The sequence below is a fragment of the Panthera onca genome, chromosome A2 (assembly GCF_046562875.1).
Source record: "Panthera onca isolate mPanOnc1 chromosome A2, mPanOnc1 haplotype 2, whole genome shotgun sequence".
NCBI lineage: Eukaryota > Metazoa > Chordata > Mammalia > Carnivora > Felidae > Panthera > Panthera onca.
The window spans coordinates 118,569,205-118,595,386 of record NC_138340.1 but is presented as its reverse complement, the minus strand read 5'-3'; the positions used below and the strand labels follow the sequence as shown (position 1 = coordinate 118,595,386).

Genomic DNA, 26,182 nt, shown 5'->3' with positions numbered 1-26,182 from the left:
AATTAAGCCAGCTTGAAATTGGTTGTCAAATATCAGTATAAATCCTCAAATAAAAGCCCTGTGTACAAATCATTAAAATCAAGGACATTTAAAAAATAGGTGCCAGGTTTAAGTGACTTTGAAAGCTAACACTGAAACACAAATTTGGGATGTACTGAATATCCAATTACTAGCAATGCTTTCATTGTTTTATTTATAATTATAGCATTAGTGTGTTCATTTTATATGTATATTTTTTTAAAAGTTTGTTTTGAGAGAGTAAGAGAGAGAGAGAGCAGGGGAGGTGCAGAGAAAGAGAGAGAGAGAGAGAGAGAGAGAGAGAGAGAGAGAGAATCCCAAGCAGGCTCACTGTCAGCTTGGAGTTGGATGTAGGGCTTGAACCCACAAACCACAAGATCATGACATGAGCTGAAACCAAGAGAGACTTAACCAACTGAGCTACGCAGGCGCCCCTATTTGTTTATATTTTTTAGCTAGAAACCAGAAATCTTTCTTGGAAGATCTATTTAATAAGATAGTTTATTCTCACATTAACTCTTACCACATTATCTATCATAATATAAACACCCTTCCATTAGATCTTTTAAGTAGTTTTATGTGATCAAGTAGAAGGGTTAGTATTTACACTAAAGTTCTTCTCCATAGTGATGACCTAAGCAGAGTAGTAGTGCATAGAGGGATTTTCAGTACTTTAAAAATAGTCAGTTTTTGGGCGCCTGTGTGGTTCATTCAGTTGGTTGAGCATCCAACTCTTGGTTTCGACTCAGGTCATGATCTCGCAGTTGTGAGATCAATCCCTGCGTCGGGCTCTGTGTTGGGCATGGGGCTTGCTTAACATTCCTCTCTCTTGGAGATGATCTTAACTTCTCCATCAATGTTTGATTTTTAATTCTCAAGATCTCATTCTTACTCTCTGTTTTAAAAAAAGCATGCTATTCTTCTTTCATGAATGCGATAACTTCTCATATCTCTCTGAGGTATAGTAAGAGTAGATAGCTCTTTTGTGTTTTGGAAATTTTCTTCTCTATGCAGTCTCTATTTCCTCCACCTTGCTTTTTTCTCTTCGTTTTGGTAGTTGACTTTAACATTAGAGATTTTTGTGGTGTATCTTGCCTATCTGTTGGTGATTAAGTGTAGTGAGATTAAAAAGCCACTTGAACGCTGTGAGCATGTGAGAGAGCTTGTTGGCTTTGAGCTTTACTGTGGGTTGATCTCTGTGGGCTGTTTTTAGGGGAACACACCAGTATCAGAATCTTTAGGTCTGTTGTCTTGGGCTGGTCATATTTCCCCAAAAAGAATCATGCATTTTCTTCTCAGAAGATATGAACGTGGCTGCCAAATTCTAGGAGTGGAATAGGGCAGAGAGCTGGAGGTTTCAAAGTTTTGTTTATAAACTTTCATTTCATTTCCCTATTTTTAGGATGATACTTCTCTCTCACTTGTGCCAAGAGTCCTCCAGTCCAGAATCCCTTTATTTTACCCTCTTCAGAGAATAAACTTCCTGTTGTCTACTGACATTGGGAAGGGGCAGTTGTCCAGCTACGTGAAATTGGAACCTCTTCACTTCCTTGCAATGTGTGATGTCAATCCTCGGCCTTTCGGGAGTTCTTAGAAGCAAATTAGGTTGCTTCTCAGCTATCCCCGCTGCCAGTTTAGGATTCAGCTCTTTGGAGTCTTATTGCTTGCTCAACTGCCTTCTAGTTTCTGAAAATTTGTGACTTCGTCGCTTCTTTCATTGTTGTTCTTCTTGTGGGTTTGTCTTAAAAACTCTGCCATCGTTCATGGGTTTGGCGGAGGAAGCAGAGATAAATGATGTGTTCAATTTGTCATTTTAAACTAGACCAATTTGATGTGACAATTTCTCCCCTTATGAAAATATATTAACTTCTTTATATATTCTAGTCAGATATCATTTGGTTTATGAATTATATCTCCATGTGAAACATAGGGCATGAAGAAATAGGTTAATTCTCAAGAGGGTAATAGTGAGTGGTTGCATGACTTCTCACAGGTACCTGGAGTTATGTGTTCTAAGTTTTTACGTATTTTAAATGTGTAACAGTGGAAATCTATAGTTGTTCTATAGTACATTATGTGTTATTATATTGTGAAGATTAGTCTATTAGCACTAGGTTTAACTGGTATTGACAAAACCTCTCAAGTAACAATGGCTTGAATAATTTTTAATGTATTTATTTCGTATATATATGCGATCCAGAGGTAAACAGACCAGGGTTTATAAGGAGCCCCAAGATCAACAGGAACCTAGATCCTTCAGTGTTGTTGCCCCCTCACCCTCCATATGTGGCTTCCTCCTTATGGTCTAAGGTAGCAGCTTGAACTCTACGCATCATGTTTTTTAGTTTAGCCAACAGGTAGAAGGAAAGGGAAAGAGTATAAACTTATTAAGTGTTTGTGTCTCACTACTTAATAAATGGAGCTATTATTTACTGCTTTTCGCCTAGGGATACTATGAAAAAACATTACTGACACACCCATAGTGCCATGAACCAGGAAAGTTTGGGCACCTCTGGCACCAGATAATCTTTAAGATGTTCCTAAATTGACTGATTCTATGACATGTTCCAGTCTATATGTTAGAACCAGCCCTAACATAGGGTTAATAGGTTGAGGTCCTAGGACCTGAATGTTGTAGAGATGAGAAGGCTAGAGGGTGTGACTCAGAGAAGTCGGTAGGGCTGCTGTGTACTTTTAAGAGTAAGGACAGCCTGGTTCTCACTTGTCTTATACAAGTGTGTGTGGGGAGTCTGTCTCCAGACCACTCTTGGATCACAATTTGTATTACTTTATGTGCCTTAAGCATTTTCCTTCCATGTTCAAATTTAGAGTTACACTTACTGGCTAGTAAGAATATCTACCTCTTGGGGTGCCTGGCTGGCTCAGTTAGAGGAGCACCAGACTCAACCTCAGGGTCATGAGTTTGAGCCCCACACTGGGTGTAGAAAGTACTTAAAAAACAAAAGGGTATCTACTTCTTGCTGAGGGAGCTGTCTTACTGGGTCATGAGATAAATTGTCAGCCAAGGGACTGAGCAGAGATTTGTTCCTGGCAAGGTAAACTGGAATTTGGGATACATTTGCATAAGGGACATAAGTTCATAAGTTATGAGTACTTTGGTATTGTTTAACCAGTCCAATTTATAACATTTAGCCAATGTGCAAGAATATATTTGTGACATTGAGTTTTTTGGCATTCTGTAGATAAAATACCCAAGCGACTGACCAAAGTCTTTTCTTGGAAATACTTAGTAAACAAACCCCATTTCATCATTGGAAGCTTTCTTAAGGCACCTTTCTCAACCCTATTAACTTTGTAAAAGTGGCCAAATACCCCAGAGCAAACAACCAATCAAAACTCTGGGAAAATCAAACAAGCTTTAATGTTCAGATATGCTGACTGATTAGAAAAAGAAATTTTGTTTATGTAAAGAAAGCTTTGAATGGTTTAATGGCAATCTTAGTAATAATGAGTTGCTAAGTTGCTGCAAGTTTAAGAAGCATTCCTTTGGACTGGTTTCTCAATCATGCAGGGACTCATCCTGAATGGAGAAACTGCTGTCTTGTATACAGTGGTTTAATCAAACAAGAGTAAGAAAATTAGGTGTCCTTGTCCAGATTAGCCAAATAATTCCTGGCAGGTCTGGATGGTGCAAAGCCAAGGAGACACAAACGCAGGGCAAATGCCTTCACCATCACCGTCCTGCTGTTTTTGATTCTGGGTTGGAATTTTGCGTGTTGTAAAAGAAGCATCTTTTCTCAGCTGAATCGGTGTGGCTAAAAGTAATTTCTGTTATACACAAATAGGGTTCAGATGATATTTCTCACTTCTAACTCTTTTAGTATTTTTCTGATACTTAGAGTAAACGTGGTATTTTATTTTTTTATTATTAAAATTTTTTTTAATGTTTTATTTTTGAGAGAGAGAGAGAGAGAGAGTGAGTGTGTGTGAGCAGGGCAGGTGCAGAAAGAGAGAGGGAGACGCAGAATCCAAAAGCAGCTTCCAGCCTCTGAGCTGTCAGCACAGAGCCTGACGCAAGGCTCGAGCTCACAAACCGTGAGATCGTGACCTGAGCCGAAGTCGGACACTTAATGGACTGAGCCACCCAGGCACTCCTAGAAAAAAATTTTTAAACGTTTATTTATTTTTGAGAGAGAGAGAGAGAAAGAGAGAGAGCAAGCACAGGAGGGGCAGAGAAAGAGGGAGACGGAAGACCCGAAGCGGGCTTTGTGCTGACAGCAGAGATCCTGACACGGGCCTCGAACCCACAGACTGTGAGATCATGACCTGAGCTGAAACGAAGAGTTGGACACTTAACTGACTGAGCCACCCAGGCACTCCACCTGGTATTTTCTTATACAAAGAGAATGATTCAGGAAAGTTTAATTGGTATATCTGCAAATGTCTTGTTATACATGTAACATATTTATGTACCCTATATTGAATAGACTTTTTTTTTTTTTATATGTTACAGTGAAAATAAAAAGCACTAAAAGAAGGTCAGCCCTTTATGGTCTACTCTGCTCCACGCTAGCTACGGTCTTTGTCAAGAATTTAACTTCTCTGTCTCTCAGTTTCCTCATCCACAAAGGATTAAAAATTTGCTGTGTGTAGTACATATCTTATCTACCAGGTCTCAAAATTTCATATTCCTAGTACTCCAGGGCTCAATATGAAGCAAGATATTCATATATTTTATTTCCTGGAATTTCCTGAGTGTGTGCTTTCTCAATCCTTTTTTCTTCTTAGTTTATTCTAGAGATTTCTTGCTTAGATTTAGGATGGGATCTAGAGTGTTCCCATTTACATAAAGGCCATGTACAGGCCTGATGGGGTGAAGAAGGTGAAATGTGTGATGCAAGGGAGCAGCCCTTCTGAATACATCCTCTACCCTGTCTTGCCACATTCACTGCTTTTAATCACAAGGCTGAGTTTTTCAGAATTGCAAAAGAAATTCCTTACTCAGCAGTTTGCATGGGTAAAATTTCCTGATGCTGCTACCCCTGCTTCTAAGCCCCCTCCCCACTTAAGTTTCTAACCCCTGTCACTACTGACCTTGATAATAGCCTCATATCCTTGACAGTTCGGCAACATGTAAGAATTGATATTTTGTGAGGGGATCATTGGATTCCAAAAGAAAATTTCCAGATGTATTACAAGCTGGAACCAGTTGTGCAGAGTCACTGGGACTTTGAAAGAGAGTGCTGCAAGGGGGCTGTAAGGACAAGATCTGCTGTAAACCCCCAGGTACTTCTGAGCCCAGAAAAAATATGGGTTTCAGTTTCTAACAAAGCAATAAACACGTATAAGGAAGGAGTTACAAATATCACCCGAGCGTGTCTTATACTAAATGAAAAAACAGTGATGCCTCTTGAAACTAAAAATAAATTTAAAGAACAGGCTCATTCACTACAAATATTATGAATTGGATTTTGCCAGTATCAGGAAAAACTTGGGTTACACATCCCAGGAGCCCCCAACATGAAGGCTTCAGCTGTTTTGGGATTAATCAAGATCACCCCATCAAATGTGCAGTCTTTCTTGATGTATATATTTTTTTCAGTGATTCGCCTTCTTGGCTTACCCACTGGGTTTTGCCTGTTTTTCCTCATTCTCTACTGTGTCTTTAGATACCGCTGTCTCTGACAGGCCGGGTAAGTCGTCAAGTGCATGCTGATGAGCTGGTTTGCCTTCTTTGCCAGATTAAATCAGGACAGCCTTCGGAGTTTGGAAAGGGAGAGGATGGTTTGTGCCATTACTTCTGACCTTTCCTTCCTTTTCTTTTATCTGGGACTTTTTCTGCTCCCAAACTCTTCCATTATGTTCTCAATTTAGGATACTTCCTTTCCTCCATCTTTTCTACCAGGAACGTAACTGTTTCTGTCTTGCTAGTGTGTTTCTTGCCAGTTTTCTTACTTGTTTCTATTGATTTTACTTTGTGTCTCTTTTAATAAGTAAGTATACAAGCTTATAAAAATTGTAAGGAAGTTCAAAAGTAGAGTTGAAAGTCAATTCATTGACATTCTTGAGTCAAGAACCAATATTTACAAATTCAGTTTTCATATAAGATGGTAACAAGGAAAAAAAGATCTATAGATGTAGTATTACCCCAAGTTGTTTTCAGAAACACATCCCAGAACCTTTGATACACTAATGAACGTTATAAATCTCTAAGAGGAGGATATCTATGCTGCATTTCCCAAACTTATTAGATGTTGAATTCCCGTTTCCAAAAGATTTTCAACAGAGTAGTGTTCCTAGGGAACACACTTTGAAGTGTTGCCATATTCCATTTTCTTACAACGTATTTTATAATTTAGCTTTATATGTAATTTGGTAACTAATAATTTCAAAGAACCACAGACTTCATATCTTTTAACAGTGAACTTTGTGGGGAAAGTTTGGCCTGAGAATGGATAAGGATTTATTGTGATTTGAGTATGTTACAATATTTTAACATCCTAGTAATCTTTCAATATCTATTTGGATAGGACACATTGCTTCAATTTTATTTTCATGTTTACCTTAAAAAAAGGTGTAGAAAGGAGTATGGCTAGAGTTCAAATTTTTCCCCGATCTTATTTATTTACTATTTTATATACAATAGGAAGAAGTAGCTGCAACCATGGAAACAAATACTGAATTTTACCTGCCAATATGAGTCTCCCGATTTGTCAATATTTCAGAGCATTGCTCTTGGGGCTCAGCATGTCACATTAGCATACAATGAAGCTTCCTTTCTCTCCCAAAATATGTTCTGTATCATGACTATGCCCCAGTCAAGGCCCCAGTCATCAACTTTAAACCCACAAGGTCACTTGGTCATCTTGTGATTACAACAGCAGCTTTACTGCGTGTAATTGTCCTACAGCTGTGGCAGCTCAATGGAAAAATGTTCTTTAAACACCATAAGCATCTGATTGTGCAATACCTAAATGAGTGTCATTGATTATTCACACTGCTGGCTGGTCAAAGCTGGGGAAGTAATTAGGGCTTTTTGTGTGGATTATCCACTGAGAAAAGGTCAAATAACTACAAACAGTGCCAGCAGAGAGGAGCCACCAAGGACCACAGCATCCGTGATCAGTTAAGAAATGCTAAAGCAAGGCTTAATAATGATGTGCTTATGCCAGGTTCTACAGAATGTGATCATTCTGTCATGGAAATCCAATGAAGCATGAATGATGGCTACTTTTTCCCTGGCAGGTCTGCTTCAGGTCCCTGATGCCCATCAAACAGGTTTGTCAGGGACACTAGACTGAGAAGAATTTAAAAAGCAGAGCTTCCCCCCCCCCCCCCGCCCCTTCTTTAAATCAAGAGTAAAGGACTTCAGCTAGCAACCATTCTTTTTATCTCCCCCTTTGAAGCACCATGGCAATGTTGTGTTTCATATTTGCTAAGAAAATATTCCATCAAATTGTCTGGTGTTACGCGGGCTTTGAAACCATTCATTTGCTGATTTAAATTAGGATCTCGGAAAACATCGTCTTTGAGCCACAGTCCTATTTATAGTGATATAATGCTGAAAATATGTTTCAATGTGCTGAAGGGCCTTTCATATTTTCCAAGCTTAAGATATTTCTTCTAAATCCACTTAGTCAGTCTTGGGACTGGCCGCCATCCTCTATAATACCTGTAAATCTAAGGTTAAATCTTCATTGTTTTAGTTGCAGTTATTGGTTTCTGTTAAACGGAAGCTATTCTGGGAAAGCCAACAATTTAGCCATTTTTCACCCTTGTAGAATTAAAAAATCTGAAAAGTCAGGCTTGAGAAGACATAAGGGAAATAGTATTTGGAAAGCAAAGTAAGTAGTTGGGGATACCCAAAACAAAATGTTTTGGGGTTACTTCTGGACTCTGCTTGGACTTTTTTTAGTGTAGTGGGGAAAAAGAGTGGGTAGTAATTAAGAACACCAACTTTGTGAGGGTTCAAATCCTGGTTCTAATTACTTACTCTATGGTATTGGGCACGTCACTTAAGCATTCTGATTCTCAGTAGGAGGTGGACAGAATTTAAAAAAAACAATCTTTTGGGGGCACCTGGGTGGCTCCATCAGTTGAGAGTCCTGACTTCAGCTCAGGTCAAGGTCTTGGGGTTTGTGAATTCAAGCTTCACATCTGGCTCGCTGCTGTCAGCCTGTCAGCACAGAGCCTGCTTCAGATTCCCTGCCCTGGTCTCCTGGCCCCTGCTTTGCTTGCACTCTCCCCAAAATAAATAAATAAATATTAAAAACAAAAAAACAACAGTCTTTTTTCAGAAGCACTAAAATAGCAGGTAGACGAACTAGCTAGGAAGACAGGGACTCTGCAAACCACCCTGCATCGTTGTAGAATGCGGGCCTGCTAGGGTGTCCTGAGAAATAGGAGTTGTGACCAATGATCCTCACGTGGGGCAGCCTCCTGGATTGAACCGCTAGATTCTGCATTATGTTCTCTGGTCTCGCCTGCTTGTGCTTGGTCCCCTGGTTTTAAGTCTGAGCTCCCGGAATCTCTGACACCGAGGTCTTGCTTGATTATGGGTTAAGGAGGCTCCACTTTCTAAAACCAGACAGAAAAGCCTTCAAAATCTAATTGTGGAATTTCAGGGAGTGTGACAAACTGAAAGGAAGGGATTTTGGAGCAGGCACCCTTGACTCAGTTCCCCAGTTGACCACCCTCTTTTTCCACTCTTGGTCCTTGTCCCAAACTGGAAGTCTCCTGAGTTGACAGACACAATAATTGTAATGAGAATGAAAGAAGACAATTGTGAAGTGTCTGCACAGTGCCTGGCACACAGTAAGGCCCAACAATGGATATATGATGCCAGAAGCCTAAGAGAGGCAGAAAAACTTGCCTTTAAAATATTAATGCATCTCTACTTCTGCAGTACTGTTTTAAAAATTCTGTAGGTTCTGGGTGGCTCAGTCGGTTGATCGTCTGACTTCAGCTCCGGTCGTGATCTCGCGGTTTGTGGGTTCAAGCCCTGTGTAGGGCTCTCTGTGATGACAGTTCAGAGCCTGGAGGCTGCTTCGGATTCTGTGTCTTCCTCTCTCTCTGCCCCTCCCCCACTTGTGTTCTCTCTCTCTCTCTCTCTCTCTCTCAAAAATAAATAAACATTAAAAAAAAAAAGAAAAAGAATTCTGTAGGTTCTGAGTGATAGAGTTGTGAGAGTTGTCTGCTTTGCCGTACTAATTCCCTTCCATTGATCATTTAAATAAGGGATTATCTTGTTTGCCCTTTTAGACTGAGGATTAGTTGTTGAAAAGTAAAGATGGAGGACATACTGGCTCCAAAAGAATATCCAGGGAACATCGCAATGATATTTATTTATATTTTGTAGGAAAGCAATTTTCCTTGTTTAGCAAGCAAGAAGAGGGAAAACATGGAAGCAGGATGGTTTAAATGGGGAGAAAGTTAAATATTCATAATTCAGATTGCCATTATCTGTAAGAATATATTAAAGGTCAAATGAACAATTTTTTTGTTTAGGTCATAGAGAAGATAAAAAATCTTACATTTCCTGTTGGCGTTATCACAATTTAGGAGCAGAATGCTGCCCTAGACAAAGGAAGGCAGAGGCAGAAGTTCTGGGGGGCAGAGTTTATCTCTCACCTTTTCTGGCTCCGGGAGTGGGGGCTTGGTACAGTGATTTTCTCCTGCTTCTACCTGTTACTGTTTCTGTGTGCTGATGGAACAGGGAGTGCCTGGGGGCAGCAGTGACAGAGGGATTGAGCAGTGGGAGACCACGGGGGGGGGGGGGGGGATGGGGGGGGAGACGTTTTCATCGCAGCCCCTAAGATGGGGCTTCTAGCCCTGAAAACGTTGCAAAGGGGAAGGTTTGTGGTCGTTAGTTAGTTTGTTTTAACGTAACAGCTTTGTTGAGATATAATTCACGTACCGTAAGATGCATTAAAATGTACACTTAGAGGTGTTTGGTATATTCCCAGAGTTGTGCAACTATCACCACTATCTACTTTTAGAACATTTTCGTTACCCCCAGAAGAAACCTGGTGCCCATTAGTCATTTGCTATTCCTCCTCCTTCTGGCCCCTGGCAGCCCCTAATTTATTTTCTGTCACTATGGATTTGCCTATCCTGGACATTTCATACGAACAGAATCACATAAGCTGTGGTTTTTTTGTGTCTGACTTTTTTCACTTAGTATAGTGTTTTTAGGGTTTATTCGTGTTGCATTATTGTTTGTCATTCCTTCGTTCCTTCATTCCCCCCAATTATTTTCTTGTGGTAAAATACACATAACATAAAATTTAATATCCTAACCATTTTTAAGTGTACATTTCAAAGGTATTAAGTACATTCATATTGTTGAGCAACCCTCACCACCATCCATCTCCAGAACTCTTTTCATTTTGCAAAACCGGAACACTATACTTATTAAGCAATAACTCCATTGTGTCTTGTAGACAGACTATACCTGGATCATGTCTTTTATTTTTTTTTCTATTCTGCCAATTTCTGTCTTTTGATTTGAGAGTTTATTTATATTTAAAGTAATTACTGAAACGGAGGGACTTCTGTCATTTTGCTATTTGTTTTCTGTGTAGTTTATAGCCTTTTTTGTCCTTCATTTCCTGTATTACTGTCTTCTTTTGTGTTTAGTTGATTTTTTTTGTAGCAAAATGTTTTTTTTTTTTAATTTTTTTTTTTTTTAACGTTTATTTATTTTTGAGACAGAGAGAGACAGAGCATGAACGGGGGAGGGTTAGAGAGAGGGAGACACAGAATCTGAAGCAGGCTCCAGGCTCTGAGCTGTCAGCACAGAGCCCGACGCGGGGCTCGAACTCACGGATCGCGAGATCATGACCTGAGCTGAAGTCGGACACTTAACTGACTGAGCCACCCAGGCGCCCCTGTAGCAAAATGTTTAAATCTCTTTTTCATTTCCTTCTGTGTATATTCTTTTGCTATTTTCTTTGTGGTAACCGTAGGGATTACATTTAATGTCTGAAATTTATAACAGTCTCATTTGAACTAATACCAGCTTCACTTCAATAATTTACAAAATTTCGGGGTGACTGGGTGGCTCAGTCGGTTAACCGTCCGACCCTTGACTTCAGCTCAGATCATGATCTCTTAGTTTCGTGGGTGCAAGCCCCGCATCAGGCTCTGTGCACGTGCGGAGCCTGCTTGGGATTCTCCCTCTCGTCTCTATCTGTCCCTCCCCTACTTGCACTCCCTCAGTCTCTCTCAGAATACATAAACTTAAAAATAAAAATAATACAAATAATTTACAAAATCTCTGCTCCTTTAACAGGTCTGTCCCCACTCCTTTCAGTTGTTAATATCACAAAATTATCTTTGTACATTTTGTGACCCAAACCATAAATTCATAATTTTTAAATGCACTACTCTCCTGAATTATATAGAAAAAGAAATGTGGAATTACCAATTAAAGTTACAATAATAGTAGCTTTTAGACTATTTTTTTTTTAAATTTACAAGTTTCTTAGATTGTGTAGAAAGCAAAAAATGGATTCACACACCATTGTTACAATAAAACTAGCTTTTGTAAAATTACCCATGTGTTTATTTTTCCTGAGATCTTTATTTTTCATGCAGCTCTGCGTTACTGTCTAGTGTCTTTTCGTTTTCACCTGCAGAACTCTTCTTTAGCATTTCCTGCAGGACAGGTATAGTGGTAACAAACTTCCTCAGCCTTCGTTTATCGGGAGATGTCTTAATTTCTCCCTCACTTCTGAAGGACAGTTTTGCCAAATATAGGATTCTTGGTTGACAGTTTTATTCTTTTAGCGCTTTGAATATATTAGCTCACTTCCTTCTGGCCTCCAGAGTTTCTGATGAAAAATCTTATAATCTTACTGAGAATCCCTTGTACGTGATGAGTTGCTTCTCTCTTGCTGCTTTTAAAATTCTTTGTCTTTGGATAGTTTGATTTTAATGTGTCTCAGTGTGGCTCTTATTGAGTTGATCCTACTTGGAGTTTTTTGAGATTCTCAGAAGTTTAATTTATGTCTGTCATCAAAGCTGGAAAGTTTTTAGCCATTGTTTCTTCAAATATCCTTTCTGTCACTTTCTCTCTTCTTCTGGAACTCCCACAACATATCTGTGCCTCACAGGACTCTTCACTTTTCTTCAGTATTTTTTCTTACTCTTCTTCAGATTTTATAATTCCCATTGTTCCGTTTTCAAGTTTACTGATTCTTCTGTTTACTCAAATCTGATGTCGAATCCCTCTAGAGAAATTTTCATTTCAGTTATTGCACTCTTCAGTACCAAAATTTCTTTTTGGTTTCTTTTAGGTTTTCTACATTTTTATTAATGTTTCCATTTTGTTCATACATTATTTTCTTGATTTTCTCCATCTCTTCCTTTAGTTCTTTGGGCATCTTTAAAATAGTTGTTTTAAAGTCTTTGTCTAGTAGATCCACCATTTTTCAAGGATAGTTTCTCTTATTTTAGTTTTTTTTTTCCTTTGAATGGTCCATACTTTCTTGTTTCTTTGTATGCCTTGTGATTTTTTTGTTGAAAACTGGACATTTATATCCAATAATGTGATAATTCTAGAAATCAGATTCTCCCCTTTTTTCAGGGTTGCTGGTGTTATTAAATTGTTGTTGTTTTTGTTTTGTTGTATTTTAATTGTAGGCTGTCTCTGCGCCAAGGAGCAGACTGAGTGTAAACTTAAGGTCTGTTCAGGTCGTTTCTGAGTCTATGTCTGCCCTTGGACATGCATGGTGATTTTCTAATTTTCCTCATATGTAAAGTTGCTGTTGAATGTCCTACTCTTTGATGTTTGGTTTCCAAAATGGGAAAAGAGAAAAATGGGGGTAAAGGCATTGGCCCTTTAAATCCCCTGGGAAGTCACTTCAGCCAAAGGGGGAGGGGCTTGCAACATTTGGGAGAGGTGCAACAACAGTGGTCACCACCTTTTTGTTTGCACCTCTGTGATTAGAGCACAGATCCCCGAATCCTACAAGCTGTGGGCAAGCTGCTCCAGTAACATAGGCACAGCTACCTGCCAGTGGGTGATGAGTAGGTGCTATTGTGATAAGAGCTGAAATTGAAATTAACTGCAATTTACCAATCAACCAATTCTAGTCTTCCTCAACTGGGGAAGTTGCATGCCTTCAATAGACTCCAGCATTCCAAAATAGTTATATCAGGCACATTCTGCCAGTGTAACTGTTGTCTAGGTAGGAGGACAGATTACTGGTGTTTCCTACTCTGTCACATTCCCAGAATCCTCCTTCATTCCTTTCTGTTGCTGAGTAACAGTCTATTTGTGCGTTAACCACATTTTGTGTATGCCTTCATCAGTTGAGGGACACTTGTGTTGCTTTCACTTTTTGACAAATATGGATAATGGTGCTACACACATTTGTGTAGTTTATGTGGACGTATGTTTTCATTTCTTTTGGGTGTGTACCTAGGAATGGGGTTGCTGGGTCATATGGTAAGTCTATGTTTAACATTTCAAGAACTGCCAAATCATTGTTTAAAGGGCTACCATTATTTCTCCACTTCCTCATCAACACTTGATATTTTTGGCCTTTTTGACTGTTGTCATCCTAGTGTGTGTTGTCACCCACATCCTAGTGGGTGTGAAGTGGTATCTCACTGAGTTCCTGATTTGCATTTTCTTGGTAGCTAAAGATATTGATCATCTTTTCATGGGGCTACTTTTTGACCGCTTGGAGAAATGAAAGGGACAAGGTTTACTTTCACTTTTCTATTCTTTTTTTGAGGCCTTCTGCCCTTTTATGGTGTGATAATTTCTCTAAGGTCTCTTTTATCAAGGTGTATTTTAGGCAGGTTCAGCTGAGAGCTCTGTATCCTGAGACCTCTCCTGCATGGAAAAGGCAAGAAGGTAGAAATAGAAGGCCAGTGTTGAGGGGGTGTCCAACAGTCCATATTGTGTCATTTAAAGAGATAAGGAAAGTAAAAATGGGCCTACGTGGATGTTAGTACCCCATACAGGTCTGATCTGGTGATTAGGGCACAGTAGCAGAAATCTCTAGAATCATTCATTCATTTAACAAATATTTATGAAGCGGTTGCTGTGAATCAAGCAGAATCTGTTTTATGTTCTAAGGATAACTCAATAAAATAGTAATAACTTCCCTGGCTTTATATCATTCATGTTCTAATAGAGGATCGATCCAGTTTAGAACAGAAATTCAGTCTATGGGCTTAGGAGATTGGTGAAGGCCAAGGTTTGGATAGAACTCTTGTTCCAGTCTGAGATTCAGACATCATATCTGATCACAGGGGGGAAAAAACCCACATAAGGATGAAAGACCAGAGGGCCATATGTGGGCATGTCATTTTCACATGCTATTTTGCATGATTGGTTGAGGAGTGCAGTGGTGCTGAGTAGATAGTATATCATTAGTTCCTGTAGCAAAGATAGACTTAGGGGAGCAAGAAAATGACATCTCTCCTCTAAAATGAGGATCCCCTCCCTTAGAAGTTTTATAGTACCTTTTATGGGGATGATATAGCTGGTAAAGGGCAGGGTTGTGAGCCTTCAGGGACAGAATATACGCGAAAGCACTCAGAAATATTGTTAAAGGGCATCCGTTTGTAAGTCATTAGAATAATAATGGCAATCATTGCTTCTGGCCATTGATGTCAGAGAAAGCATCAGGTTAGAGTGGTGGCAGGTGACACAGAGAAGGGACCATTACACAAGTGGCTCATCCCACTCCTGCTCAAGGAATCCAAATCGTTGTAAAATTTTAGCATATTTTTTGCATTACATATTTGGTTCTGTCAAAAATAATGAAATAGCATCCCTTTGTGTCTCTTTGAAGTTAATTGCTATACAGGGAGAGATGAGAAACAAGTAAGTAACAGACCACTTGGTTTTTGTCTTTCTGCTCAACCTATGTTTTCAAAGTGTAAACAAGTTGGATGCAAAAAAAGAAAAACTATCTTTCAGATGGTTCAGGCAGGGGTAAGAAATAAGCACTGTGTGGGAATGCATTTGACCATAAGAAATAGAAAACCCATCTGTAGATGGCATTTCCTATTTCGTCTACAACAGGAAGTCTGGAGGTAGGCACTTGCCTGCGTTGATCTAATGACTATAGGGCCAACTTCCTTGTCATTTTCCTGGCCAGAATATGGCTGCCGTGTCTCTAGCCACCACATCCACCTTCAGGACGGAAAGAAAGAGAACAGGTGGAGATTCTTCTGTGAAGATTCTTCTGTGAAGTCTTATCTTTTTCTTTAGGAAACGAGCCTTCCCTAGTGGACTTACCCTATGCCTCATTAGCCAGAATGTCATGTGCCCACTCTCTGGCCAATCCCTTAAGAAGGGAAGGAGGTTACTATGACTGATTCGGGCACTTTCAGCTCATTCCTTGCGGCTGAGGTCGGGGCCTAACCTTCCTGAAATCAAGGAATCTTTGCTAATAACCTGCATATAAGAGTTTTGTTACCAGAGAAGAGAGAAACAGTTACAGCTTAGACGCAGGCTCAGCGTCTGGCCCATATGCCAGTGGATCCAAAAGTGGCTGGGAGTGCCCGAGCGGCGTCCAACTCTTGGTTTTGGCTCCGGTCACCATCTCATGGTTCAGTGCATGAGAAGCTCGTGTGATTGAGCCCCGTGTCTGCCTCTGCACCGACAGCACCACCATCTCTCTCCTTCTTTCTACTCCCCTATCCTCTCTCTCTCTCTCAAAAAATAAACTTAAAAAATCCCCCCAAAACAAAAGTGGCCACATACCCAGCTTGGGGGTGGGGGGCCTCCTGGACACTTAGTGCAACAGGATCTGCCGAACACTGCCAAGTTACCCTAGAAGGGTGTCCTAGAAGGGTGTCTCTGCCTAATCGTGTGCTGTGGTGCTTCAATTGCAGAGTCCTACTTGGCTCTTCTCACTCTCACTGTAAATTAAAGATAAAGGATTCTTTAGCCAGTGCATACCCCACTTGTGCCTTGGGTGGTCTCCTACCTCTTTTTTCATTCTTTCTCTCTGCTGCCGGAGCCTCTTAAGGACCTAAGGAAAAAAATAGCTAACATCTGTCAGGCTTTTTTTGAGTGCCAGGCATGTGCTGAGCACTTTATATTCTTTATCTCATCTAATCCCCCTAAAAGCCCTCCTTTGTAGTGGGTACTATTAGTATCAGTCTTCTTTTGTAGTTGAGAAACTACGAGTTGACCTTCCTAGCCTGGGGCCACAAACACCCAGAAGCTGTGGACTGCCCCAATTCCCTGGTTAGCATCCACCAGCCCACACCATCTCGTTTTTCCGCTTCCGATGGGCTCAGTTTCTGTGTCTGTCGCTTTTATGGTATTTTTCACAATGTCGTAGAAAAGGCTAGTACACTGACCAGAGTCATGTAACTAGCAAGCGATGGGGCTAACCAGCATCTGTGCTCTGAGTAAATGCATTTAGCTTATCTAATCCCTCTAAATAGAAGGTGAGTAAAATGGAGATCGAAAGGGCTGATCGAAATCTAGCATGCAGTGTTAATCCTTATAGACGGCATATGTATACTTAACAAGGGCTTTCTGAAGACAGAACACCCCAATTTAATGCTAATAGGAGAATCTTTCCATTCTGAGGAATGCTGGTGGGGCAACTGTCTGGGGGGGACAAATGGGTTCTTGTGACTTCCTCCAACAACGGTCCCCTCAGCTCTCAGAGACATGTTGATGGTATGGGTGATCATTCATTTTCTAAATGTCTCCTTTGTCTGAAGCCCTTGAACTTATCCGAACAGTGCCTCTAGAGAGGAATAAAGATCTGGGAATCTCATGATAGGCTGAAAACCCCACCTCTTACAAGTGGCATGAAATGAAACACACCTACAGTATTTGAATGTTATTTTTTGCCTTCATTTTGTTTCTTGGATATTTTTGTTGAAGCTGAAAAGCTTTTTTGGAACAGTAAGTGACCTTGACAAGAACTGGCTTCGTGCCACAGATGTTTTAAAAGTTAAAGCGGTCAGATGGACATACCTGATTAATATTTTTTCACACCCAATTCTCTGCTGTTTATTTTAACTTGCATAACTTGCTTGCATTAGCTTGTACTGGCCCCAGCTGCCAGTGAAGCATTCTGTAGCAATTTTTTTTGTGGCAGTCCTCATACAAAAGTAATTCATGGCATGGTTTGAGCCAAGTCGGTACATTGAAAACTAAAAGGACTGCTGTTTATTTAAGATTGAACTGGGGGAAGACTCCAGGGCACTGCCCTTCCAATGCCAAGCAATGAATGAATCTAAACATTCTGTCACCATCATATCTAAACATCATTTAATAAGTGCTCTTGTTATGCGTAAGGAATATGGGAGAAATTCTTTTTTTCCTTTTCCATTTTCACCGAATCTAAAAGCACAGGAGGTTTTGCCAGATCAAATATGTTCCTGTTTTTGCTGGCTTATTGATTCAGGGATAAACGTATAACCTGTTGTTTTTTGTTTTTTTTTTTAAGGAGATTTCTTAGTATTTCATCTTTTGTTGAAATACCATTCTTATTCCAACATGTTAAAGAACTGTGACAACTTTTTGTTAATGAGGGGATTGGGATAGGGTGGGTTGGGGAACAGGAGTGAGAGCATATCAGAGGTTATGTATTTGCCTTTTCTATACAATTTTAAATTAGACCTTTGTTCACAGATTAATTTTCTTCATGGAGAAAACACATTGGAGTTACCTGTGTGTGTGTGTGTGTGTGTGTGTGTGTGTTTATTTTTTAATGTTTATTTTTGAGACAGAGAGAGAGAGAGACAGAGCACAAGTGGGCGAGGAGCAGGGAGAGAGGGAGACACAGAATCCGAAGCAGGCTCCAGGCTCTGAGTTGTCAGCACAGAGTCTGATATGGGGCTGGAACCCACAAGCCGTGAGATCATGACCTGAGCCGAAGTCTGACCCTTAATCTGACTGAGCCACCCAGGTGCCCCTCCCACATATATTTTTAACAACTTTTGTTCTATATGCAAAGTATAGCCCATAACTTAGAATAAAAATTTCCATTTTGCATGCTTATGCATCCATGTATGCAAAGACTGGTTCAGTAGCTAACAGAACAAACAATCAATGCCTTTGTCGAAGTGTTATCTATTGGAGCGTGGCCATTAAAAGAATCCTACTATTACTGACAAGGATCTGAACTGGCCTAGACATGCTACATAGTTATGAATCATCTTAGTGAGAGTGATGCACCGCAGAGATTCATAATTATATATAAAGGGTTTTAATTGAAGCACTTTTTGCTTCAAATGTTCTCAAATGTAATAAATCGGCCTACAACATAACCAATAATATTAGAGAGCTCCTGAAAGAGGAAAGAGGGTGTACATATCCTTTGACAGGAAGGTGGCCACTCGAAGAGTGAAATATAGTCATGTTTTACTCAGTCATTTGGTGATTGCTGGTTAGGATGTTCACTTCTGGAGAAGAGACCTCCGGTAATCTCTAGTACATTAAACTGGCAGCATTTTAATCACAGGTTAAAATCCCTTCATTCTCTGAAACTGTTCTAAAATTGGGTTGTGGTGATGGTTTTACAGGCCTATGAATATACTAAAAATCATTGAATTGTATATTTTATAGCTTTTATCTGTTTATTCATTTGAGTAATCTCTATACCCAGTGTGGGGTTGGAACCCATGATGCTGAGATCAAGAGTCACATGCTCTTCCCACTGAGCCAGCCAGGCACGCCCCATTGAATTATATATGTATATATATAATTTTTGAGAGAGTGTGTATGTGCATGCGTGTGTGAGTAGGGGAGGGAGCAGAGAGAGAGAGGGAGAGAGCGAATCTCAAGCAGGCTCCATGCCTAGCACGGAGCCCAACGCAGGGCTGGATCTCACACGTGTGAGATCGTGACCCGAGCTGACATTAAGAGTTGACGCTTAACCAACTGAACCACCCAAGTGCCCCTGAACTGCATATTTTAAGTGGGTAAGTTGTACAGTGTGTTAATCACACCTCAATAAATTTGTTTAAAAACCCACATTTGCTTTCATCCAGTGGAAGTCACTACTTTTTTGTTGGGGTCCCCTTTTCCTTTTTTCTCCTCAGATCTCTGTTTATAATTTTGTTGCTGTGTAATTTTGTACTAACCGGTTTCACCTTGGAAGTTGATAATGTGCTATTTGGGGCACATTTTTCCCCTTTATTATTTCTTAGTATTTAAAACAATGTGCTTCGTTCCTTCATTTCCTCAGTTCACATTCATTAGTTACTTTAAAATCATATTCTAGGGGCGTCTGGGTGGCTTAGTCGGTTAAGCGTCCGACTTCAGCTCGGGTCATGATCTCACGGTCCGTGAGTTCGAGCCCCACGTCAGTCTCTGTGCTGACAGCTCAGAGCCTGGAGCCTGCTTCAGATTCTGTGTCTCCCTCTCTCTCTGACCCTCCCCCATTCATGCTCTGTCTCTCTCTGTCTCAAAAATAAATAAACATTAAAAAAAAATAAAATCATATTCTAGTGCAGTGGGGAGGGGCACTTGGCAATATCTGAAGATACTTTTGATTGTCACAATTTGTTTGTGGGGGTGCTATTGCATTGAGTGCGGGGTATGTCAGGGTTGGTGCTAAACATCCTGCCATGCACTGGACAGCCCCCCACGACAGAGAAGTAACTGGCCCCAAATATCAGTACTGCTGAGGTTGAGAAACACTACTGTAGGGAAACTGGGTGACATGTGTGAATGTGTGCCATTTGCCTTGTGGAGAAACTGAGGCCCAATTCTGAACTCTGTTGTGAAGTAGCTTCGTTATTCCAGAAAACCAAGCTCCCTGTCCACACTTGCGACAGCTTTTATATTGGGGGCACAGCTGGCATTTCCATGCCAACTGTGTGAGTAAAAATGTTAACAAGCAAATGGATTGATTTTCTCCTCTTAACCCGGCCATATACCTTCTTGCTTGTAGAGAAAAAAGTGGCTCTTTGTACCCTGTTGTTTTATTCTCCAGCTTTAGATAGCTCCTTACATTTATAAAATACTTTAAAAATAACTGTAATATGGGGGTGCCTGGCTGGCTCAGTTGGTAGAGGTGCAACTCCTGATCTTGGGATCATGAGTTCAAGTCCCATGTTGGAGGTATAGGTCACTAAAAAACAAAAACAAACAAATAAAAAAATAACTGTAATAAATATCATCTCATCTTGCCCACACAATTATCCTGTGGGACAGACAGGATGAAAATGATTCCTCTTTCTAGTATCAGGAAATTGAGAAGCAGAGAGAGATTAAATTTATTTTTTAATAAAAAATTAATTTAATAAAAAAATTTTTTTAATAAATTAAAAGAATTTATTTATTAATAAAGTTGGCACTAGAGCCCAAGCATCCTTTCCACAGAGTCACCACAGACAATATTAATAATTAAGGACTTGGACTTGGATTTCATGCAGGCCTAGAGTTTTTATTAATTTCTGGCTCTTTTATTTTTTATTTATTTAATTTAAAAAAAAATTTTTTTTTAATGTTTATTTTATTTTTGAGACAAGGAGAGACAGCATGAACAGGGGAGGGTCAGAGAGAGGGAGACACAGAATCTGAAACAGGCTCCAGGCTCTGAGCTGTCAGCACAGAGCCTGACGCGGGGCTCCAACTCGCGGACCACGAGATCATGACCTGAGCCGAAGTCAGATGCCCAACCGACTGAGCCACCCAGGCACCCCAATTTCTGGCTCTTTTAGCTGGATGGCATAGGGTGAGTTAAATAACCTCTCTAAGGCTCCTATCTCCTTGGCAAAATGGACTTTTCTTACAATAGGACTTTTTTTTTTTTTAACAGGGTTATTTCGAGGGAAGACAGAAATAGTACATGTAGAACAACCAGAGCTTGACCCATTCTAAATGTTCAATACAAATTTGCAGTTATCATTGAGTTCAGATAGAAAAATGCCCTTAGTATATCAGGCTGTTAAATACTGTCAAGTCAGTAATTGCTTAAAGGCCTTAGTTTTGTCAACTCTAAAATAGGGGATTGGATTAAATTATTTGAACTTCCCTTTCAGCCCCCAAACTCCATGATTCTTTGTTGTTCAGTGACCAAGAGAAGATGTATTTGAAAAATAACATGGTAAGATTCCTTGGGGGGGGTTATCATAGAAGACAATGGGATTCTCTTAGTTATGTTACTGTTGTTCTTACTATTTCTGTTTTTGGGTCATGTTTACTTTCAGGACCATATATGGGCTTTATTTTCAGCCACTTCTTTTCCATTATGTACAGAAAGAAATTTAAATCACTTTTTGCTTAAAAAAAAAAAGAAAAAAGTAGCAAATATGAAAACCCTCTCAGTATCATGACACATATTATGGAGTAACATTTGCTTCTATTTCATGTACAACAATTTCCTTGTGGGAATCCAAATGAGAAAAAAGAATATATATATATATATATACATATACACACACACACGCATATATATACATATGTATATATATATACACACACACACATATACATATGTATATATATGTATACTCGTACATACATGTATATATATGTATGTATATGTATATACATATGTGTGTGTGTGTGTGTGTGTGTATATATATTTATATTTATTTATTTATTTAATGTTTACTTATTTTTGAGAGAGCGCGAGTGGAGGAGGAGCAGAGAGAGAAGGGGACAGATGATCCAAAGAGGGCTCTGCACTGACAGCAGAGAGCCTGATATGGGGCTCAAACTCCCAAACTGTGAGATCAGGACCTGAGCCAAAATCAAAGTCAGAGGCTTAACTGACTGAACCACCCAGGCACCCCTATATTTCTTTTTTTTAAGTTTATTTGTTTATTTTGGGGGAAGGCGAGGAAAGTAGCAGAGAGACAGGGAGACAGAGAATCCCAGGCAGGCTCTGTGCTGTCAGTGCAGAGTCCAACATGGGGCTCAATCTCATGAAGGTGAGATCGTGACCTGAACCCAAATGAAGGGTCAGACACTTAACTGACTGAGAACCCAGGCGCCCCAAAGAGCCCGTATTTCTATCAGATATCTTCAAAGGTCATTATTGGTGTATTTTGGATACTCTTACTTAGTTAAGTTCCATTCATAACATTTTAGGAGTTATTTAATAAAAAATAATGTCCTCACTTACAAAATATGGATCAGACATATTAAAAGATTATTTCTCACCTAGTGCCAGAAGAATACAAGATGTGTGGATGACATATCCCTCCTCTCTTCTTAAAGCCATTTCTCTCTGTTGTGTCCACTCTGACTCCCACCCAAGTCCCATTACCCAACCCTTACTAGTGCCATGCTCTCTCTCTCTTTTGGGCCAGTTTTTCCCTAAATCCCCAAGATGCTAAATATCCTTTGCTGCCTTCTCCCGTCTTGAACTCTTTGCAGGGGGCTCTCCTCTGCCATAGTAAAACTTAAGGGCCTGTCGATCTTTACGCTCATAATGTCTTTATTTTGTGAGAAGTCAACTAGGGGTTTGGTGTGATTGAAAGTTTTCAGACCTCCTCCCAGCTTTGATCTTTACTATGCATACCATTTTTTGAGCATGTACGTCAAATTAATCCTCACAATAACAACCCTAGTAAATGGTACACTTGGTATTCCCATCTTAGTCCTGGGGAAACTGAAACCTAGATTGATTCTATTACTCTCCCAAGGCCACACAACTAAGAGGTGTCAGAGCCAGGATTCAAGACAAAAAGTTTGACAGAGGCCATGCTCCTGTTACTCATGCTACCTCTTTAGCAATAACATTTATGGAGTGCTTACTATGGGCTGACATTGTGTTAGGTACATACAATTTCTCATTTAACTTTTAAAACTATCCTAGGCTGTTAACATTAGTACCGCGCAGTTTGTTTTTCTGTAAAATGAAGCTAGCTCGTGTTGTTTCAATACTTCATCATATCTGCTTTATAACATGTTAGAACGATCTAATGGCTTATATCTTACCCTTCAACCAGAAAGTAAGCTTGCTGAGAATGTGTCTTATTCACCATAGTGTCCCTAGTACAGAGTCAGATGCCTGGCACCTAGTAGGCATTAATGAAAGTTTGAGGAATGGATGAATACATACCCTCCTTTGTGACAAATGAGACACTGCATGTGACAGTGCCATGAAACTTAACTGTTATTCAAATGTAATAGATGGTTAATAATAATCACCCATTTAACTCTGCTTAAGAGAAAGTAAGATGTTCTCCTTTTTGTGGTGGTGACATGTGCGTTTTTATAGTGGTCTCTTGAATTGTTGCATTTGCCTGTGCTGCCCAATCAAAGGCAAACTCTCTTCTGAATATTTCCAGGGGAAAAAAAGACCACTTTGTTTTGAAAATCTATACCCTACTTAAAGGGCATATATAATCTCATTAAAATTTTTTTAAAAATGTTTATTTATTTTTGGGGGGGGGGCGAGCAGGGGAGGGACAGAGAGAGGGAGACACAGAATCCAAAGCAGGCTCCAGGTTCTGAGCAGTCAGCATGGAGTCCGACACGGGGCTCGAACCCACAAACCGTGAGATCATGACCTGAGCCGAAGTTGGAAGCTTAACTGACCGAGCCACCCAGGCACCCCTCTAATCTAACTTTTAAAAGTCTTCAGCCTCCCAGTTGTAAATGCCAGTAATGTTAGGTCTTTATTACAGAATAAGCATGATGAATAAAACACAAATGTATTTATGGAGAGCTGGAAGAGCCTTGGATGACCGGCAAGTAGGTCAGAACAAAGTGTTGTTAATGCTTCCCCCAGATACTTTAAGAAGCGTGCAGACGATCAATTGATCCGCAGAACACTAATCCCTCTTGAAAGGGTGAGCATCCTGGATTTTATTTATTTAAGATTGATACAACTGAGTTATATTTTTGAGAATCCAATGGAAGAGAATCACATCATCTCTCAGGAAAGCAATTCTGGCGGCTGCCCTGGCCAAGCTCTAGCCTGTTAATCCTTTTGACCAGTGAAGTAGTTGGTATATTCTTGTAAACTTTCTGGAGGCAGCTTGTCCATTATGAGGACTGAACTTGAAATAGTTGGAACAACAGCTCCTCTTGCATCAAAATAATACAAGTGAGTCTCATTTTAATAAAACCCCAGAGCACAGTATCACCTAGCAAGTAACAGGTACTCAATAAATGCTCTTTGAATAAATGGATGAAAATTTAAATTTGTGAAATGGATCAATAAATATGTGATCATTTACACTTCCGAAAGATGTATCTGCTCATTTGCTTCTGAGTGCTGACTTTAAATATGGATCTTAAAGCTAGTATTAAGGGATAAGAAGGTGAGATTTTTCTTTTGAAGTTACTTAGTCCTTTTTCCCGTCTACAGGGACATAGCAACCACCCCAGCGGCTTATCACTTTACCTATCGTCTGTGTGATGAAAGAGAGGGTTTCTAGTTCCTTCATTTTCATAAGTACCAATATCTAATTTTTTAAAAAATAAAAACCTGCTGGACCACCACGGTTTACAGATTTAAAATGTGCTGTAATGTATCATGACTTAGCATACATAGCTTTCCCGCCAACATCTGTATCCTGATTTGTAGTCTAATAAACCTTCCTGCCGCAGATGGCATGCGCATAGTTGTTCCAAGGTGTAATACATCAACACAGCATTTCTAAACACAGAGCAATAATGTATTCAATTAAGGGAGGAAATAAAACATCGAGCCGTTTCTTATAATAAATCTTTTACTAAGCTTCCCACATCACATGTTTGCTGAGGAAATAATACATGTCATTCAGACTAAGGGTTATTGTAGACTGCTGAGGGAAACATGAAATTCTGGAGGTTTCAGCAGTCCTGTGAAACCCTGAAACATGGAAAGTGTACAAATTAGAAAAGGATGTAATATGTGACTAATGATACCTCTTGGGATACCTCTGGAACCCATATTTACTGTTATGATCACTAGATTCATTTAAGCTACAGGAGTTGAAAAGCAATACCCTGGTAAGTGAAAAACACCTCTGAGTTCATTAGATGTGGTTGTAATTTAAGCTCTAAAGGCTTTTTTCCTTGCTGTCATTCTTCATATTTCTGGAAATGTGGTACTTGAGCTCCTAATAAAAGTGGTCTACATCATGACCATATAATCTACTGTTCCTGGAAAGCACATTTACACCTCCACATCTGTAGCCAAAGCCAAGACTGAACAGAAACTTAATTTACCCCAGATGTCACTCAACAGAAAGTTCTGGAGAAGGCTGCTGCTCTTAAACTTTTCTAGCCCCTGAATATGCCCCAAGCACTGGTACGAACATGCAGCCCAGGCCCTCCAGGCCCAAATGTTGGAACAAAATTGACTGAATGCCACAAAGCAAATCTCCAAACCCACCCTCTATGTGTGGAGGGAAACAGTAGCTGTTCTGACCTTATTTACACAGATGATACCAGGTCTTTCTGTCTTAAGTATCTGATCAAGAAATTGTGCTCTTCTGACTTGGTAAGGCATCATGCCGTAGTGCTTTAAGGAAGCTTAGGTGGCAATCTCTTTGAAAAAAATTATATGTATATGTGTATGATTTGGGCTGCTAATCACCAGAATAGTGTTTGATGGGTCAATATAATCAGGCAATCCATTTCCAGCTAGTGATCTAATAATACTCTTCCTTCCTTAGCTTTGCAATTCCCTGACCAGCATCTCTTTTCCTTGGTGATGGATGAGTTGGTCCAAAATCAGTTCTCTCCCGTTCCCAGGTGATATGCCTGACTGGCACAGCTTTCTGGCTGAGAAAAGATCAACACATAAACCATACAGTTCCCTACAATGTGCAGAAATCACGGCAGACAAGACTTCAGTCCCACTCTGACCTATTTGTAGTTTTTAGTTCTACCTCTTAAAGTCATGTATCTGTTGCTTGCTTAGAGTTACCTTCTTTCCACGGAAGCCCACCAGGTATGTGGGTCGGTGAATCTGGACAGTTTCCCAGAGGCCCTGCCGAGGCTGCAGTTTCTAGGTGTAGTTCAGGGAAGGCCACTGCGGACACATTGTGCCTTATGAATACTGGAGCTTTCTCTAGAGGAAAATCACTCTCTGCTATGTCAGGTCAGATACAGAAGCCAGATTACCTAGGCTCAGTTGGTGTAACCGCTCATAAAAATTACTATTTAATAAGGATATCCTCAGGATTTATTAAGGGAACAATGTAGAAATGGCCACGTGAAAAATAGGTTTACACCTTTGTAAAACTGCTGTTAAAGACATTGTTCATTGAATGTTTAATTATTAATCAAAGATCCATCTACCTGACAACTTCC

The 26,182-nt window shown here is 39.9% G+C and overlaps 1 long non-coding RNA gene across 1 annotated transcript in view; it reads left to right on the top strand.

The window, feature by feature from the left end:
- The window catches only part of LOC132679308 (uncharacterized), a 126,510-nt gene that overhangs the window by 98,016 nt on the left and 2,312 nt on the right, over positions 1-26,182 (top strand). Inside the window, exon 4 of the long non-coding RNA XR_013551525.2 lies at positions 20,965-21,029. This is a non-coding gene — a long non-coding RNA (uncharacterized LOC132679308). The remainder of the gene's footprint in view (positions 1-20,964; positions 21,030-26,182) is intronic.